At 36.4% G+C, this 19143-nt stretch overlaps 2 long non-coding RNA genes across 6 annotated transcripts; one reads left to right on the forward strand and one right to left on the reverse strand.

Annotated features, from left to right (window-relative positions):
* Positions 1-391: 391 nt before the first annotated feature.
* On the reverse strand, positions 392-2104 carry LOC311526959. Its single transcript, XR_014713206.1, has 3 exons — positions 1873-2104; positions 1671-1768; positions 392-1584 (listed from the first exon to the last, which is right to left on the reverse strand). It is a non-coding gene; the product is annotated as an uncharacterized lncRNA (long non-coding RNA).
* A 757-nt stretch (positions 2105-2861) lies between these two features.
* LOC311526958 lies at positions 2862-18224 on the forward strand. Of its 5 annotated transcripts, none has more exons than XR_014713201.1 (5): positions 2862-3220; positions 5866-5940; positions 6736-6829; positions 11709-11766; positions 17840-18224. It is a non-coding gene; the product is annotated as an uncharacterized lncRNA (long non-coding RNA). The 5 variants fall into 5 exon arrangements; XR_014713202.1 differs by having other exon boundaries at positions 5870-5940; XR_014713203.1 differs by lacking the exon at positions 2862-3220 and adding an exon at positions 3278-3387.
* The last annotated feature ends 919 nt before the right edge of the window (positions 18225-19143 follow it).

Raw genomic sequence — 19143 nt, forward strand, 5'->3', positions numbered from 1 at the left:
GGGGAAAAGGCTGGGTTGTGCTGGGAGGTGGTTTTGGTGGCACTGTCTGGACTGGGTCAGGGATTGAGGTGGTTTTGTGGCACGGACCAGGATTGGGGGCGATGACCGAGGTAGGAGCAGGTCCGGAGGTGTTTTTTAGCTGGTAACATTGAACCCTGTGTCCAGAGCACTCCACAGGCCGACCAGTCACAACTTCTATATCATAATGCCAACTTTTCCCAACTTAGCACTAAAAATTTCCCAAAACTGGTGAAAAATTCCCAGATAAAGTTTTTTATTTCAAAATCTCAAAGGAACGTAATATGTGTGTTTTAAATAACTATATAATATATATTATATATTATATCCAACTTATTCTTATTCGTTCGAGATATTTCACATTTATTATAATTTTTACACATATAGACATGTTTTTCAATTTTAAACTTATGTTACTTATACAGTAAATAAAATATTTAACACATGAGGAGTAGGATTGAAATAATAAAAAACAATGTATTTTACACAAATTTCACTATTTTAAAAACGAAAGTATTAATAAGTACAGCATGTGCCCTGCAGTGTACTGTACATTAAAGTTACTTTGAAAGTAAACATATGATTATAAAAAAGCAAACAGAAAGAACAAATAACACTCTTTTATATAATTTTCCTTATTATTATAATCTCTGAGTTTTATCCATTTGCTGACTCATAGTCTGAGTCGTCAGTAGGAACATTACCATCATTAATATTTTTACTAGTTTTATCACTGTCATTTTTACTGTACATATTTTTACAATGTAAATACAAGTGCTTAATAGTAATTACAAAATTAGAACATTTCTCTTGCTTTGCTTTCAAAGCTGACCTTATAACTACACTAGAATTGAGTGTTATGATTGTCATATTTATTCCCTGAAGGAGATTCATCCACAAATACACTAAATTCATTAACTTTCAATTTTTCTACAAGTTCCTCAGTCTCAGTTTGTGCCAAAACGTTGCTAATTATAGCTGTTCATTTATCTTTCTTTATTGTTACAGCCTCAGCAATTTTGGAATCAGGGAAATAACTACTTCAGTGAAGCGTTCTTCAGATTGAATACTGACATTGTGTGCAGCAAAGTAACAGGCCATTCTAATCTCTGCATTTTTAACTTGCTTTTCAAATTTTTGTGCTTTTTTAATTTCACAATCTTGTTTATTAAACATATCATCAATTTTCTTCTTATTAGATACTGTCTGAACCTTTTATGTTTTTTACCATTAGCGTTCTTATCTAACTCACTAGTACCTGCCTGGATTTTTACATCACAACATTTGTAATAAGCTAAAAAACTATTGTTTTCTGCTTTCTGCAGCAGTCTTTGTATTTACCTTCTTGAAGCCACGAGTCTTGAAAGGCTTTTTTGAAAGTAGATGGCTTCTCTTTTGGTGGAAGTTCACCCCGAGTCTTCAATACTCTGTTGGCGGTGCTATCCCGTTGTTTTCATTTTGATGTGGACGGATCTTTGTCTACTCCTGCAGTCCTCTTCATCTTCTCACCAGCCTTACAGGTCTCTTTATTCATTTTTTACATAGATAAAAAATGGAAAGAGATATCTGAAATAATGGAATGCCATAATTAGTATAATGTATATTTCAATTTATATTTAAATCAAAGAAAGGAACATATTATATATTATTACCTAACACAGTAGGCAAAGATATTTAATATTTGCCTGGAGGAAGGTGCTGTTACAAATTTAGGAACAGCCCAACGCTCTGGTCCACATTCTCTGTGCAACTGCAAGCACGAAATACAAAATTTTAGAGATTTAATGACAGATCAAGAAACTAATCATAATCAGTAAGTATTGCAATATATTTAATTATTGGAAGGAACCTTGCCTAGAAGATACATTTGATAACCATCCCCTCATTACCCGCCAGCCAGCTGTTGCTGAGGTTGGTTTGTTGTGAGTGCATGTGTGCAGGCTTGTCACTTCACTTGTGCCGTCATGATACAGTACGCTGAAGCACCAATAGGAGAGCAGCATAGCCCGCTTATGAAAATCACGTGACAAATATTCGCCAATCGAATTGAACACATTTTGAGGGAAATTTAAAAGAAGCACAAATATTTTACTTACTACTTTTTAAGAAAGCGTCCCAGGATTTTTGAGGCTTGGGGAGTCTTTTACTTTTTGTGAAATTTTTCAAGGTGCCACAAGTCCTCCTTTTCTTTTTGCGAATACAGACTAACAGGGCTGCTCCTCTGAAACCTTTCCCGGCATTGTTTAGGTTGTGAACGAAAATTCCCCATTTCCCAAGCTGACCCATTTGACTCCGAAGTTCCCCAGATTCTGGGAAATTTCCCAGGATGTAGCAGCACCGCAATTGCTCACATGCGTCCCACCCTTCCCCCAAGCAGAGCCTGGGTCGGGCTTCGGCGAGGGGCACAGGACCCGCGCGAGGCCGTGGGTGACGGGAGGAGGAGCGAGAGAAGGAGCGGAGCCAATAGGGAGCGGCAGACGCGGCTCGCGCTCACCACACTGCGCTGCGACCGTTGAGGTTGCGGTGGGGCGGGTAGGGTGGAAAGACCAGTGAGAAGCGGCGGCCAATAAGCAAGCGGCGGCTGAGTTGCGCGCGGGCCCAGGATGGGAGGAGGAAGGAGGGAGGAGCGCAGCCAATGGTAGCGGCGCGCGCCGGGCCCGGAGGGGCGGGAGCATCGGGGCCGGCGGAGAGCAGTGGTTGGCGCACGCGCAGAAGGCAGGAAGGGGGGGAATGAGCGGTAGGCAGGGGGTAGAAGCGCAGGCCCAGCCCCTTCCCCGCCGCAGTGAGTCCTGACTCGGGCGGCCATGTTGTGCGGGGGGAGGGGAGGAAGGAGTTGAGAGAAGACAGGAGAGACAGACTCTCTCTCACACACACCGCACAAGATGGCCGGGGAGGCAGCCGCAACCAGGCTCCCAGGTGGTTCGGCCGCCGCTCGGGTCGCCGGAGTCGGGGAGGCACCTGGGCACCGGCCTCGCGGGCCACTTCGGGCCCGGCACTCAGGGGTTCCGGGGAGACGGAGAGCGGCGAGCCGAGCGCTCCGTACGGGGCTGCGGGCGGGCGGAGGGCGATGGCGCCGAGCTGCGAATCTCTGTCGGCGCCTCGAGCTCGGCGGGCGGGCGGCGAGCCCTACGCCGCCGCAGGCAGGGTGAGGCGGGGAAACGGCGCCCGACGCTCCGGGCCGCCGCCGGGCTCCGCATTGCTGGTGAGTGGTTCCGTCTCTGCGCCGCATTGTTCTTTGTCCTTGAGAGGAAAAACAAAATGTCCTTGGAGCCGGGAGGGGGAGGGGAGATTCCTGCCCCCCCCCTTCCCCTCCGCCCTGGGCTAGGAGAGCCTGGAGCGAGCACCCTCCAACGCTGCAACCCCTTTTCGGTGAGGGGGGCGTCTCTCGCGCTGGGGGGCCGCGGGGTGCTGCAGAGCCGGAGGGAGCCCATGGCTCTGCGAGCTCCCTAAAGACTCGGCATGCAGAGCTCCCCTCCCGTGCAGCATTAAGGGGGCCCTGGCTCCTAGTCCCCACAGGGAGTACTAAGGGCGGGGGGGGGGGCTGCAAACCAGTCCCTGGGCCCTAGTGCAGGACTACTGGAGAGGGGGCGCACCCCAGTCCGTCTCCGGTGCACCATGGCAAGGGGGCATTTGCAGACCAGTTACTAACTCCAGTGCAACACTAACGAGGAGTGGGGCTGTAGACTTTACTATATGTTTAGCCCCAAGTCCTAAGGTCCAAAAATAGTTCTTTAAAGAACATTTATTGCCCCTTGCTGCTGAAAAGGGGATCTACTCTCCCTAGTTTGTAAGAACAAAGACGCCATGTCTGTTTCTTAAAAATAAAACTTGGTTTTTTTTGTGGGGTGTTGGCTTTTAACTCTTTCTGCACCCGTGAGCGAAAGCAGGCTGCAGAAGAGAGAGCTTCAGTACTTTATTGAAACGATCAATTAAATTTTTAATTTATCTAAAAAATAGTTTGGAGACAGAGCTTTAAACAAAAGTCTGAGATTTAAGCGCAGTGTAGTGTTGTGGTTAAACTGGCATTATATAAACTTAGAAATCTTCTAAAACAGCCTTGTTTATGCCAACTCTACAGTTTAAAGTTTAAAAAAAATTACAGTCGTGAATTAGACTGCTCTGCAGAAGGAAAATTGGTTTCTTAAAATGAATAATATGTGAAAGTAACTAATTGCAAATGACACTGAAATATGTAGTTACTAAAACACCTTTGCTAAAGTGTCATTTTGTATTTGGTATTTAATTTGTGCATTTTTCTGCTACTCAGGCTGCGGTTATTTGCATAGCATTTTGATCATTGTTCAAGTGTAGCTGTTTTTATAATTTAGAGCTTGTGTTCAATACTAGTTACCACACTCATTTAAAAGGAAAAGTTTAAATGGAATATTTAGTGTTTGCTTCATATTTGCTCACATATTTAATGATTACTCACATGTTTTAAGATAATGTTCAAATACCAAATCTATAAAAAGTTACTGTAGAATATTACAAGGTAAATAAAGTAGCTACTCTTGTATTAATTGGAGATGGTATGTAGCCATATTTATTGTAATTTATCTAGTGTTGAGTCATAGAAGAATATTTTAAAGTCTTTGTGCTCTTTCTCAAATACAACAGTTGAAAGGTAAATCTACAGTTTCATGATATTCCTTGTAAATGTGAATTGGGTATTATGAAAATGAAACTTGGATATTTTTAGAAATGTTTATGTTTAAAAACACGATTGTTAATCTTGCACACAAATTTGTGTATCTTCATTTTAGGTTTGAATTGTAATGGTTTTATAACTACAGTTACATCTCTGCAGTATTAGGGTATGACAGTTTGCTGAAAAGAAAGTTCTAGGTGAAAGTCTGCTGTATTTTTAGCACAATGACTTTTTTTTAAAAAAAAAGCTTCAGTGGTTTTTCCTTCAAATGCTGTTTCAGCTTCAATAGTTAAATTGGTTTTGAAAACAAAATTGCTAAACCGTTTTTTTTAAACTTTAAAGGATTTGCATTCCATTTATATTAGCAGGTACTGAGAATTGAATTTACTCGTAGGAGTCCTCAGTGTGTAATATGTGTGACTTTAAAATACTGACTCTTCATAGAATTATCTGTGAAGCTTTTACTAGGCTGGGGAATATTGGGGATGAATAACTGCCAACCAGTTAAGTTAAGCCTTTTGAGGAAAGGCAAACTTGGTGGTGTTTGTAGTGTTAAAGAGCAATGCTTGGGGACTGATTAAAGGTCAAAGATGCTGCAAGTTTTAAAAACTGTACTCTAAAGGGAAAAGCTGATATCTCACTTGGAGAGATCAAATAACTTGTGGCTAAAAATTCACAGAAGATGACGACAGCCATTTTAACATCATAGTTTGTTGATAGTGGGGATTTTATTTAACTTTGTATTGCTAAATTTTGTAAAGCTTGTAAGGGCTTTTGCATTTTATGGAGTAAAGGAGAGTATTGAGGGAAACTATAAAAATACTACTTGCTTTTGCTTTATGAAATATATGTTACAGTTTTGATTTCATCTTTATGGTTAATGGTCTGGTAGTGGTAAAAATAATGGGAGAGGGACAGTCAATTTACCTCTTCTCATGCAAAAAATATGGACTGTGCATGTGATGTTTCATAATCCCACCCCATCATCAGTCTGTCTCTTCAGATGTAAAAACACCAATATTTTTGTTGCCACAGAGATTATAATAACGTATATGACGAATACTGTCTTGATTTAATATTAACTCAGTACTCTCTTAAAAATTGCTGTTCTTTTTATATTTTTACAAGTAATTTTTACAACCTTTTTTTAGAGCAAAACAGTAACATTTGTGTGTTTTTTCTTTTTTTTTTTTTTTAAGATAGAACTCCATAAATGTTTACCTACTTGATGGCTGACTGGCTTCCAGGAGGATTGTACAGACAATTTTTTTTAGGTAAGAATGGGTTGTTCTAAGTTTTACACAGTATCATTACCACTTTCAGTTACTTTCTCATTCTTGGGGGTTTGTTTAATTGTCTACTGCTGTGCTTTACTAGAAAAGGTAAAAGTGACCTTTGTTTTGCAAGTCTTATTAAATTGAATGGGGTGCGCTACAAAATTATTTGGATTTTAAATGGTATGTCTTAATGTAGGTATAAGATGCAAAAAATGCCCCGTTTTAAAATTTAATGTAAAGTGTGTTTAGGCATTCTGTCAAATTAATTTTGTTCTAATAGCTTAAAAGGTGAATTCATCTATAACAATCTTGACTGAAATTTGGTGAAAAAGCTCATCACTTTACTTCGAAAACTTCCTATTTCATTTACCCTTTTTCCTAAGTGAAAAAATGTACTGAATTTTGTAAATCATTTGTATTCTGCATTCTAAATTTAAATAAAAACAAGTTCACCTAGGCATATTGTAGATTTTAAACATGGCATCAAAAACTGAATAACCAATGTACACACTAATTACAAGAAGTGTCTCGGGGCCTAGCTGTCTTTTGAAGAGCATGAACATTTAAGGTTCTTCAAAGAATTTATTTACATTTATTATTTCTAATTTTGTACTATGATGTTACTCTCCATGTGCTTGTTTTATACTTTAGATGAGAACTTTAATATGCAGTCACTAAAAAGTTATGTTTAAAGAAATATACATTTAGATAGTCCTATGGCAGAAGCGTAGGTGGAATTTCTTAGATAGCTTTTGATCTTTTAAACAAACTTCTTTGTTTCTTTTTTAAAAGGGTTGTACCTGGGTACTGTTTCTTGGTTCCAGTGGCTGGTCTGTTAAACCTGGAATAAAAGGAAACGTTCAAAATTCTGTAGTGTTCATGTCAGGTACGTAATATTAGTGATTCTGTTAGTCTCTTAAAATTCACTTTTTCAGCAAATAAGCAGTAAATTTATGCTGTGGTATTTGTTTAAGTCATTAAAGGGTACTTATCACAGTAAATGAATGGTGTCTTGCTCAGGAATTGCATTCAAATTTTAGTGCATACTAAATACAGTTCATAATATTCTTAACGTGCCCTCTAAATACAATCTTTTCTCAAGATTATGGGACAGTCCATTCAGTAAAAGGAGATGGATCTGTTCGTACCATTTAAAATATATTACATAGTAACATAGCAAATAAAAGTAAAGAATTTAGAAACCCAAGGCAGGTATTTCTATGTTTCTCCATATTCAGCAGCACATAAGTGTATATATAAAGTTAATGAGTTAAACTTCAGGAATACATTGTCCCTGAATTCATTACTTCATGATCATATTTCAAGTTTTTTCTGTTTGGGCTTTCATGCACTTAATTTAAAAAAATGCTTTTGGATGTTTTACCCTCTAAAACCCTTTTGCTATAAAAATGAGAAGCCAAAGCACTAATAGTGCCAGATAACTTGTTATTTCTACAACTTAAGTAGACTAATTTTCAACTACCTTTAAATTTGAGACCTCTTTATCTTACCTTTTTAGATTGATGAAAGGTAGCATGGTTCAAATGTAACTCGGAGTTGTCGATCTTACGTGGTGCTTGTATTAATAACAGATTTCTTCTTACAGGTTACCATACTAATGTACAAATTCAGGTCATGAAATCTTAAGATCATCTTGATGAAGAGATTTAAATTAACTGAGAATCCTTAAAATGAATCTTAATTAATTATATATGTTAAAGTGTACCCCCAAAAGTGTTTTACATAAAACTAAAAATTAGCAAAAATCATACCATTCTCATAAGATCTCCCACCTGATAGTGTACAGATATCCATTCTAGCTTAGATGTAAATTTTAGCCTGTTCCAGCTAATTGCGCCTGTTCCAGCTAATTGCTTTAACTATTCAGATACAGATACAACTTTTCAAGTGTCTCTGCTTGTAGCAGTTGAAAGTCAGTCTCCATTTTACCTACACTGAGAAGTCTTGCCAGTATGACACACACATCAAACTAATTAATATAGAGAAGTGGTCATATAGCTTACAATGTAAGCAGACTGCAGGAAAACAAATTTTGAATGAGGATGCTGTGTAAAATTTAACAAGTCAGTCATGTAATTGTATAATATGAAACTTGAGAATTAGGAATCCTTATAAGAAATTTATCTGGCATCTTTGATGGCATGCATGTGACTTCTGATGTGAATCTTCAGTCTACTGGAACAGAATTATACGAAGTCCAGGCCTCTCAAATAATCTACCGATGAAAAAGCCAAGGACAGGCTTGTAATTACAGTAGAACAGTGTACCCAAATCCTGGTGCTAATTCTTACACTTAATCTGTGGAATTCATGATTTTTATTCCTTTGGTCAAGCCTTTTTAAGATCCAAAATCATCAGTCATGGTTGACCTATTCATAAATACAAATATAAGTTAGACCCGTTGGGTTGACCCGGTTTGGCTAATAAACACTTTTATAAGGGCATTTGGAAAAGAATCCTTTCATCTTAATGACCTTGAACTCGTCCTGTACCACCATGGTATTCTTTGTACTGAATATATTGTGAGATATATTCTCTAATCATTTTGACTGTTTAGATCCTCACTTCTTGTCCATTTAATTCAAAGTTTACATCTTTTGATCTACTATATTGGCAGCTGTTCTTTAAATACATTGTATAGACCTCAGTAAACTCTGTACTGAGTTAGACCCGTTGGGTTGACCCGGTTTGGCTAATAAACACTTTTATAAGGGCATTTGGAAAAGAATCCTTTCATCTTAATGACCTTGAACTCGTCCTGTACCACCATGGTATTCTTTGTACTGAATATATTGTGAGAATATATTCTCTAATCATTTTGACTGTTTAGATCCTCACTTCTTGTCCATTTAATTCAAAGTTTACATCTTTTGATCTACTATATTGGCAGCTGTTCTTTAAATACATTGTATAGACCTCAGTAAACTCTGTACACACCTCTAGGAAACCAAGGAAAGATCTGACTTTCAGACACTTGAGAGCATGTTAACGTGTCATGGAATTCATAAAACAGTTTGTTTATGCTTTGGAATCATTGTAGTCCCTGATGCATTTAACCAGAAAACATGACATCTAAAAACAAATGAGCCTCACCTTGACTGCACTGCATCACAGTAAAGAGACCATGTTAGACGTACAAGACTCCTTTAGAGCTAGATAGCATGCCATCCCTTAGGGAGAGGAGCCATTGTCTATGGAGCAGAGCATTATGTCTCTAAGGCTGCCAGTTTCATAACTTGTAGAATGAGATATTAGTGCAAAGGACATCCATAAGGCTGTCTGGAAATTTCAGATACTTTGATTTGGGGAAGTGTTTTTTTTTTTTTTTTGTACACTTGTTCTGTAGAGTTACAGCCATTAGTCTAATTGAAAATCTTATTTTTATTCAGATATCAAGTTAAACTATAAATGGGAGATGCAAATGGAATTTGGCTTAAATTAATATTTACTAATGACCAGTTTCCTAAGTGGAATGCATGGCATAAAACTTAAGCATTTTAGTGGTGCATTTGAGTTCATTAATTGGTGTTTTTCTATGATTATAAGATAAATAGCTGTTTTGGTATATCTGAGTGTCAGTATGATAACATTTAAAGTTGGAAATTGAAAGTATAATGGGCATGTAGTTGGACAATTGTGAAAAACTATCACTAGTGAAAATGCAAGAAATATGATTATTGCCATCCCACGGCTACTTTCTCTCTTTTTGCTGGCAACATTCTTTTTCAGTTCATCCAGTAGACACTTTTGACAACTATCTGCTTACCAAATGTTAACTGCTTCTTCCACAATTGTACTGACTTTAAAATAACATTAATGTTCTCAAATCTGCTTTCTTTGTAGTTGAACTGTGGTATGTCTGTGTTTGACTGGGCCATTATAACCTGAGTAGAGCCAAATGATTATTGCCCAGTAGAGTCGTCATGAAAATAACCAGATGTTTAAAACAAGAACAAAAATGATCTCTGAACCTAGATAATAGATGCCTAGATAATGTGATACACTATTAGAAGTTTCTAAGATTGGACTTTGAAGTTCAACCTTTCACCATAGCTTTGTTTAGTTGCCTTTTATGAAGTCTCTAGTGCTTGCTGATTTCTTTGAAGAGGGAAGTGATAGATGTAAACACTCAATTGGACAAGCAAACTTATCTTTGTGTTATAACACAGAATTTGAGGTTGCTTTGCAGAGGAACCTCTCTCAGTTGTTTGAATGAGAAATTAAATACACTGAATAAAACAAATACTGCTGAATGCTATATACTGTTGGATCTAATAGCAGTGGTTGGATCACATTTTAATACACATTTTAGTCCTATAAACTCCTTAGATATTCTACTTAGGTAAACTGTCAGTTGCATACGGGTTACCAGTCAAGTTTGATGGATACCCAGATGTGTGGAAAGAAACCAGGCTTTATGAACAAAATTATAATTACGTTGTTAGAACTAGTTCATTTAAAACATGTTTAAAATGGAAATCTGATGTGGGAAGGGGAAAATATGAAATGAAGGGAGTAACTTGAAGGAAAAAGTATGAAGTAAAATATCAGAATCTAGAAATCTGTACATTAAATATTAAAACTATTGTGAGAATTTATTATGAATACATTCATATCAAAGGTTACATTTCTCTTGAAAATAGATTTTGAAGGTGATGGGAGAAACTTTGTTGGCCAACTGCTGTTAGCAAGAGAATTTTTGACTCATTTGATATAAATTAGATTAAGGCCAGCATTAAGGAGTTAAGTGATCTAGGAGCCTAAATCCTGTTGACTTTCAATGAATCGTATGCTCCTTAGTCTCTTAAATGTTTTTGAAAATTTTATTCTTAATTTTTAAATTAAATTAGTTCTTTGTCATGGGGGAGATCTAGGATTCAGACAGCATCTGTATCAGTTATTGGCTCAGCTGAGAAGCGTAACTTATTTAAAATTTTCTAGTTGTGTAATCACAAAGAGCTTTTGGTGTTAGTTTGCTTTCTGGAGGCTTTACGGGTGGTTGTAGGTGGAGCCATTTACTTTCTTGTCTCTGATAGTGTACTGATATTCTAACACCTATTGATATGGGTTGTCAGTAGGCTCTTACTGAGATACTCAGTTCTGAAGCTGACCACATTTAGAAAACTGGACAATGGGTATAGAGTTTTGCTATGCTGTTGTAGCTGCCTTACAAGGAAAATTGGGTGCATGCAAATTTTGGTAAATACACATACTATATTTAACTGCAGTATCATTTTTTTGGTAATTAGCAAACTTAAGAAAGTGAATGAAGTGGAAGACGTAGGCCGAAACCATCAGGGCATTTCACACACGAATCCATTTCAGATTCCACTGATGCCTGGTTAGTCTTCCCATCTACTTGGTTTCCAAAAGTGCTATACATAGCCTCTTTTCAAATCGCACCTCTGATGTGTCACTGAAGATTAATGTATCCAGGATATGGAGGGTAGTTCTAAATTGTGGAAGAGTTTTCATAAGATCTTTGCCTTCTCAAGTTGCCTAGCAGTACGCTGAGGTGCAAATTGTGATTAGGGCATGTCCTCTGACAAGTGCTGTATGCTTTTTGGTCTTCTTTTATTGGGTACATACTCCTCCCCCCCCCCCCCCCCTTCCCCCTAACCACATGGGATTGTGGTGGCAGCTTTTTGCTAGGCACTTCCTGGTGTTTACATAAAAATCAGTGAATTTTAAGTTTTATTTAGTGATTTCTGATATGTTTTCTTAATGTATATTTTCCCCTACAGGTGTGGTGAGGAATTGATCTCAGTATGCACAAAATAGCTGATGTTAGTTGAAGCACTGGTAAGTTATTCTTAATATACTTACATGTGATTTAAAATATATGATTTATAGCCATAATGTTTAATTTGCTGAAAAATTGATTGAAAATGTCTTTAAACTTGATTGAATTGAAGCATATTTTAAATAAAAATAGGTTTATTTAAAAGTACCAGAGTCCTAAACTCTTCTTATTTTGGTGATGTTATGAAATGCACTTTTTATATAGTATTTTCAATCAATCTTAAATCTTTCATATAATGCTGTGGCACTCTTGATCTTCCATTTTTGTGACTTGACTTCTTGATGAGAACAAAGGTTAAAACATTAAATCAAATCTTTATTTGTACAGACTACAATATATCAAATATGTTACCTTGTACAAATAGTACAATACTTCATCAATATTATGTCTCAATTTGTGGTAAAAATAGAAAATCACATAACAGAGTGAATGTCTTAATTATCCTATTAATACCATTAGCCAAGTGTTGTCCTTGTGTGCTCCTATCAACAGCAGCAAGGGTCCTTAAGCAGACTAGTTAGTAACTATCTCCAGGGAGTTTTCTAAGACTCAGCTCTTTTTCCCCTTCTTATTCCAGAGATCTGTAATTTCACAAAGGATGCTATATGAGTTTAGGGTATGGCCTGCCACATTGAGCAACTAGTTTATAGGGTCTCATTTAGGAATAGTCCTCTGTTGTCAAAATGCATAGTTGTCAGGTTTGAGTAGGAGAGAAGAGTTGATTATATCTAGTGCCACCATTTGGGATGAAAATGGGAATACAACTTCCTTATTGAATTATATTTTAAAAAGAATGTACCCTGGGACTACTTTGTATGACCTTTAAAACAGGTACTGAGAGTCAAGTTTCTTTTATCTGCCCAAATTTAAGTCCTCTTGTTGACTCCGTATCTCTGCATACCATTATCTTTGCCCTAATTTTCAGTGCATTTTGTGTTTATGCTGAATCAAACTGAATCAAAAGTCCTGCCTTGTCTAGACAACCCCTGGAGCGTATTGTAAACAGAAAATTGGTGGAGGAGGTATAAGTCTTTATTTTAATTATAAAAATAATTGGGGGTAGTGACATACTCTTCTGGCTCTTTCTCATTCATTAAAAGCCTTTGTTCTTAATTTAAATTAAGCTGTTTAGAATCTCCAAACTGCCACACTAGAGTACTGCAGAATACAAGGAGCTTGCTGCCAAATGTAGGTGCAACTAGTATTGTGTGTGGTGTCTTGCTTTTTTAATTCTTCACTGGCTACATATCGTTCCTATTTATTTATTGTTCCTTGTACCCTGCCCACTGTACTTGTCTTCTCTTTTTTGTACTGCTTTTTTTAATGCTTCCTACACATGGAACGGTATCTCTTACTATGTTGCACGTAATCTTTTAAACCCACTTTTGCCATGCTATCCACCAGAAACCATTGTGCTATCTTCCTCCTCAGTCCTCTTACCCTGTCTTGACCTCTGTTAAAAGTATGGGAACCTGTATAACTTCTTGCTGTGTCATGGAAAGGAGGGGTGAAGGTTGACGTTAACAACAAAGTTAAATTTCACCCCAACTTTCCCTATACCCTTTCTTCGTGTTCCTCTTCTTTCTTTAATTTGGTTTATAAACTCATTGTAGTAGGGTTATATTTCCCAGCAGCAGTTGAAGACATCCCAATTACCCTGTACATTGGGAAGTTATTCACTTCTTTATGGTGCTTTGTAAAAATCTCTAGGACAGAGAGACAGGAGCCCTGAACTTAATTTGAGGAAGAATTATCTTTAGAATGTTTTCCTTTAAAATGTGTTTGTAATTTAAGTTTAAACTTAGGGTTAGTGATTTGGGTTTGAAAGTTCTTGAATAAGAAATAAAAGCATTTGAGTTCACCATAAACCTTCTTTTTGGAGTTGGTGTACTCTACATGACATTTTGAAATTTTATGTGGGCTGTTACCTTTAATCCAGCCCAACTCTTTAAGGTGCTGTCCTGTTTGTGTTTGCAAATTTTGTCCTCAACTTGATTTCAGAGGTACCCTTCAGAAGTTACTTAACCTCAAAACAGTCTAGATCTATAAGATGTGACCAAAGATTCTTGAACCTTTAACTTCAGGGAGAATATAAATCCTTGAGAGCTGGAATAAAACTTCTCTGAGCTAAGAATGCCTTGTCCTATTTAAAGTTACATCATGAACATCAGTGTCATATATCAGAACCCAACAGTTCCAAATGTGTAAAGTTATGATTGTCTCATTGTCTAGTTCAAAAGCCTTTCATCCTCGAGATAGCCTTAAAAAAAACAAAACACCTCCTACCCTTACGTAGGCAAAACTCAAATTGATGTCAGTGGAAGTGAACTAGTTTTTCCCTTGGAGACCATCTGTAGTGCTTACCTATCCACATTTTTTTAACTGGATAAAACTACATTGAGCCTTCTGAGATCAATAAAGGACCTTCTTGTATTTTGTTCTCTTCATGAAGATATACCTTCTTGTACGGTGAGAATGTCACCTATTTCCACATCCTACAATGAAAGAGTGGCACTAATGTACAAGTCCATTATAGCTCTCTCTCTCTGAGGAAGACCTGCTTTGGTAAATGTTGGCAACGTAAAAGCCTCAAGTTTTAAACTTAGGAACTTGTTCCTGCCCATTTTCCTTTACTGGGATTTCCCTCTTAAATAGCTTTCCTTTGTTGTGAAGTTATAACTTTTAAAAAATTCTAATATACAGAAAAGTCTAAGCATGAAAAAGCTTGACAGTCTTCCTAGTCAGCCTTCTTTGTTTGAAATAAGAATCTTATAACTTTGGTATTTTGTATATACATGTTGTTGATATATAAGTATATATTATGCTTGCACGTTTGGACTTCCCTACTGTACTTTAGGGAACTGTGAAGGTCTTTTGACAAACATAAGAGGTAAAACTGAACACTTATTTTTGGCTACAAAAGATTGAAATTTTATTTGTTGTTGTGGACTCTTACAAAAAATCCAGCTTTCTAAATTAGAGCGAAAAGTTAAAATGTATTGTGAGAGTGTGAAGAGAAGATAAATTTAGAAATTCTAAAATTTCAAATTTGTTTGGTGCTTGAAAATTTACCCAGGTATTGCAGTGGACTGTTAATAAAGTTTGGCGTTTCTTTATTTTGATGATGTGAAGGAAACCTGCCAAGCATTGTATTAACTGCTTTGAGTAACCTAAATATAAATCTTGTTTAATTAGAAATAAAAATACAATAGCTAATAGGTAAGTGTACTTCTTGAGTGATGGCTAACACTATGACTACAGAAGGACATAAAGAGAACATAAGCTTCATGTAGTAAAAAGAATCTTAGTCATAGATCAGTGTGACTGTTTAAAAACAAACCTAAAGCCACTGTAGAAGTCTTATTGGAGGAGGAATCTAACTTGGGGAAAATATGTTAAAACGTTTATTAGATGTACCCTAAAAACATAACACACTGTTGTAGCTGTGTAGCTTGAAGAATTGGGTCCAAATTATTTTAGATTTACTGAATGCTGTTCATACTTTCCCCTTATTGTAACTCCTTTAATTGCAGGATCTTTGTTACAAAAATAGTAACTTTAGATAAGTGTATGCATCTGAAGGTGGTGGTGGTGGTAATTTCAAGATGAGAGATTCAGATTACCACTATGTCAATTGTTTGCAAACTCATTGGTACAACCAAATATGGCTGAACCAAGCAGAGATACCTTAGGGCTGATGTCTTTTATCCAATCACTTACATTTGCTTTGCACTCAGTGGAATGATCCAACAAAAGTAGGTTTTCATGGGTTGAGCTGGGAAAAAAGTGTACTATGATTATCAGATCAACACTTGGCTTCCCTTATTTCTTACAACAAGAGCAGTAACCATAAAAAGAAACAAGAAACTTGGTGAATTTCATTATGTACTGGGTATCCACTTCACTTACCCCAGCATTCACAAATATTTGACACTGGCAAGAATTGAATCAGTGTTAGTCTCAGGGTATTAGAGAGAGAAGGTGGGTTTTATTGGACCAGAAGATGGTCCAATAAAGGCTATTATATCACCCACTTTGTCTCACTAACAAGAATTGACAGTGTGGTTATATCATATTTTGATGCCTTAGTCAGATTTCATTAGTTCCTAAAAATATTTTGAAACATGGACTAATCTCCAAGTGCCTAAATTGGTTTAAATCTAAATTAATATATACAATATATGATGCATAATAAACTTGTAGTAAGTTTTTCAGTTTATAGAATATTAGTTAAAAATAGCTACCCCCCCACTAAAGTAGAAATACAACTTGAAATAAAAAAAAAACAAATTAATGACAAAACCTAAAAAACCTTGTGGTGTGTGAGGTTGAAGATGGGAAGACGCTGTGATTTGAATATTCTGCCCACCCTCAACTTGTTACCTATATGATGCAACTAAAAGTTGAATGTAAATAGCTGCTCCTGTATTCCACTTATGTGGAATAGAGATATATAATGTATCTGAAATAGGGGAAAAAATCAGTTCATCCGTATAGGAATACTGGGATATGAAACATAGTAAATGGCAGATTGTTAACCTGGTACAGGAAGTTTGCTCTAAGGACTTTATGGTTAGATTTTACATAGTTTGACAGGATATTCTGAAATGAGAATAGTGGCACTAGAATGATGAGGCGAAACACTAGATGATTCCACTCAATTCTATTGTCTTTTTAATTAATTTTTTTTGCAGCTTTTCTTGGAAAGATTATGCCTGGAGGTTTTTTTTAAGGGAACCAGATAGTGGTAGAATTGGCTGTAAAATTAAACTGTGTTAAGTTAAAAAGCCACATTCAAAAGAATAAATCGAAAGAAGGAAATAAAAGGTCACAAATGTAAAGTTAGAATGCAAATTCACTATTGAGGAAACAATTATTGAAAACCATTTCTTGTACAGTTCAGAGGGTTTCGCTTACAATTAGCACTTCGTAGATGGCTTGTAGGCTTTTTGAGTTTGTTGTTGTTCTGCCATTTAGTTGTTTCCTGTACTTATGTTTATATGGGTGCAAATAGCAGTTTAAAAAGGTACATTAGTTCATTTGTCTTTGGACCACATTTGGTTTGTGTTTCAGTAGCAAAGATGTAATTTAAAATCAAGAGGCAAGAGAACTTGACCTGTTGGGCCAAATGTCCACTTTTAATAGCAGTCACAATAATGCTTCATCTGGACACTTCTAACTTCGTCACTGATCTGGTGCCTTAGGCCTTGTTGCTGCTTTATGAAGAGCAAACATTGAGTATATGGCTGGAGGAAGTATGGTTGGACATTATGCTGGTTGTGTTAAAGGCAATGAGACAAAGCAGTGTAATTTTGCATAATTTTTATCTGATTTTGACACGTTTGCTCTTCCAGTAGCTACTGAAATGACCATTCCATCTATTTTCTGATACTTGGTCACTTTAAAATGGCCATCACCATAGGTGTTCCTCTTTCTAGACAAGAAGACTATAGCCAAGATGGCACAATTTAGGAATTTCTGTTGACTCCAGTCAACACCTTCATATAGTAACCTAGCTTTCATACCTTTTGGCATTATTGGGTTTGATTACTTGTGTGTTTTAAGCAGAGAGAGGGATAATCATTGAAAATTTCATCTAATAGCAAAAAATTAAGGTTAGTTTCAACTTGATTTGAGATCATTACTGTTTGGCTAGAAGTATTGTGTTTTACATTAACTTTAGTGGATAGGTCAATCCAATAAAGTTTGTCACCAGAGGTAAAATCCTCTGTATTTCCAATCTATATTTAATGTTTTAATAGTTCCCTATGCAAAATTTTAGAACAGAGTTCACTGTGCTCAAAAGGTTTCTTGAACTCTTAATTTTTCCTGTAGTATTTATTTGTATTTTTGGAAACTGTTACCTGACATATTGCTGGATGTGCCCATGTTAGTTGGTGACAAAAGCAGGTGTTCTGGCATGTATAATTATATTGAACCAAATTCATGAAGCCTTAGTTCTAAAATTCATGTTTAAAATGCCTTCAAGGTACAGTTGAATGTTGTCTGTTTAGTTTAAGGATAAATTATCTATATTCCAACAGCATTTTTCTTTTAATTTTTTTTATAAAGAGTCAAGTCAGATGAAGAGTGTCAAATGGAGTCTACGAATGGGAAACCAAGATGGCAGTTCCACTGTTGATTGAGAGGTTGAGGAAATGGACTAATGCATGAGTGCTGTGATATATCCATCCAAGACAGGGACATTTTAACATGGACTTCAGTGTTACTAAACCAGAGAAGATTTGGGTTTGTGATCATCCTACCAAAATGGACTTGAATTTCTAAAGGGTGTTGTACAACCGAACAGAAAATGGATCTGGTTTTGAGGTGTGGGTGGCAAAATTTTATACTCCAAGAAATTGTACTTAACAGGGGAATTAAGTTGATATCCAGTATATTACTACCTATTTGGGCAAAATGTATTGTTATGCTGTTTTTAAGTGACTTATTTAATAAATGGTTTTTTTACACTTTATTCTTGATTTGTCTTTTTCCTGGCTGAAAAATACTTAGAATGTATTGATGTTTAGGTGCATTACATTTCTTTGATCATTGGATTCTGAAAATGAGAAATATTTTTAAAGCTGGTAAATACTGAGGACTTTGTAAGCTTTATGAAATAGTTAATTTAAATATGGCTATATTTGGTTTCAAAGACTCTTTAGTTTGTCTCAATTTCCAATATTTTATTTTTAGTTATCCATGGAGTTAAAATGTTCAGTTTTTTTATTTTGTTCAGAACTTGGTCAGTTGTCAGTCCTTTTGTTAAATTTTCTGAGACTGTCATAGGATGGTACAAATTTCATATATATTGGCAAACTGGGCAATAAAATGCATGGTCATTGGCTTGTAGTGAAGGGTCATCCTGAACTCTTTGTTTTTGTTGTTTGTGTGGAGGGGTTTGGGTGTGTGTGCACAAAACCTTTATAGTGAACTTCAAATGAGTTGCCTGAACAACTTCTTTCCTAAATTTCAGGTGCTTTGTGTTGGAAACTTGTTACATTTTGGATTGATTTAAAAAAACAACCCTACACCATTCTAAAAAAATTTACTTCCTTGGAGTTGAGTACCTTGGCTTAATGAGTGTTTAAACTAATCTATTAAAAATTATTAAAATTAGTCTGTACAAGTATCCAATACATTTCATGGCCATCCTCTGTACTGTGAATTTCTTGTTGACTTAATAACTCCGTACAAATAAGTGTCAAGTGGAGTTATTTTGATCTTATTACTAGATAAAAAACAACAAAGTTAACCTATGTGAGGTAGTATTTTTAAAAGTCAGTTATTGTTCAAAAATCACTTTGCCGCTTACAAGAAATGTATGTTCAACCATTGGCTACAGAGAAACAATTGTATACTTAAATTTAATC

This window comes from Lepidochelys olivacea (assembly GCF_965140295.1).
Source record: "Lepidochelys olivacea isolate rLepOli2 genome assembly, chromosome: 10".
NCBI lineage: Eukaryota > Metazoa > Chordata > Testudines > Cheloniidae > Lepidochelys > Lepidochelys olivacea.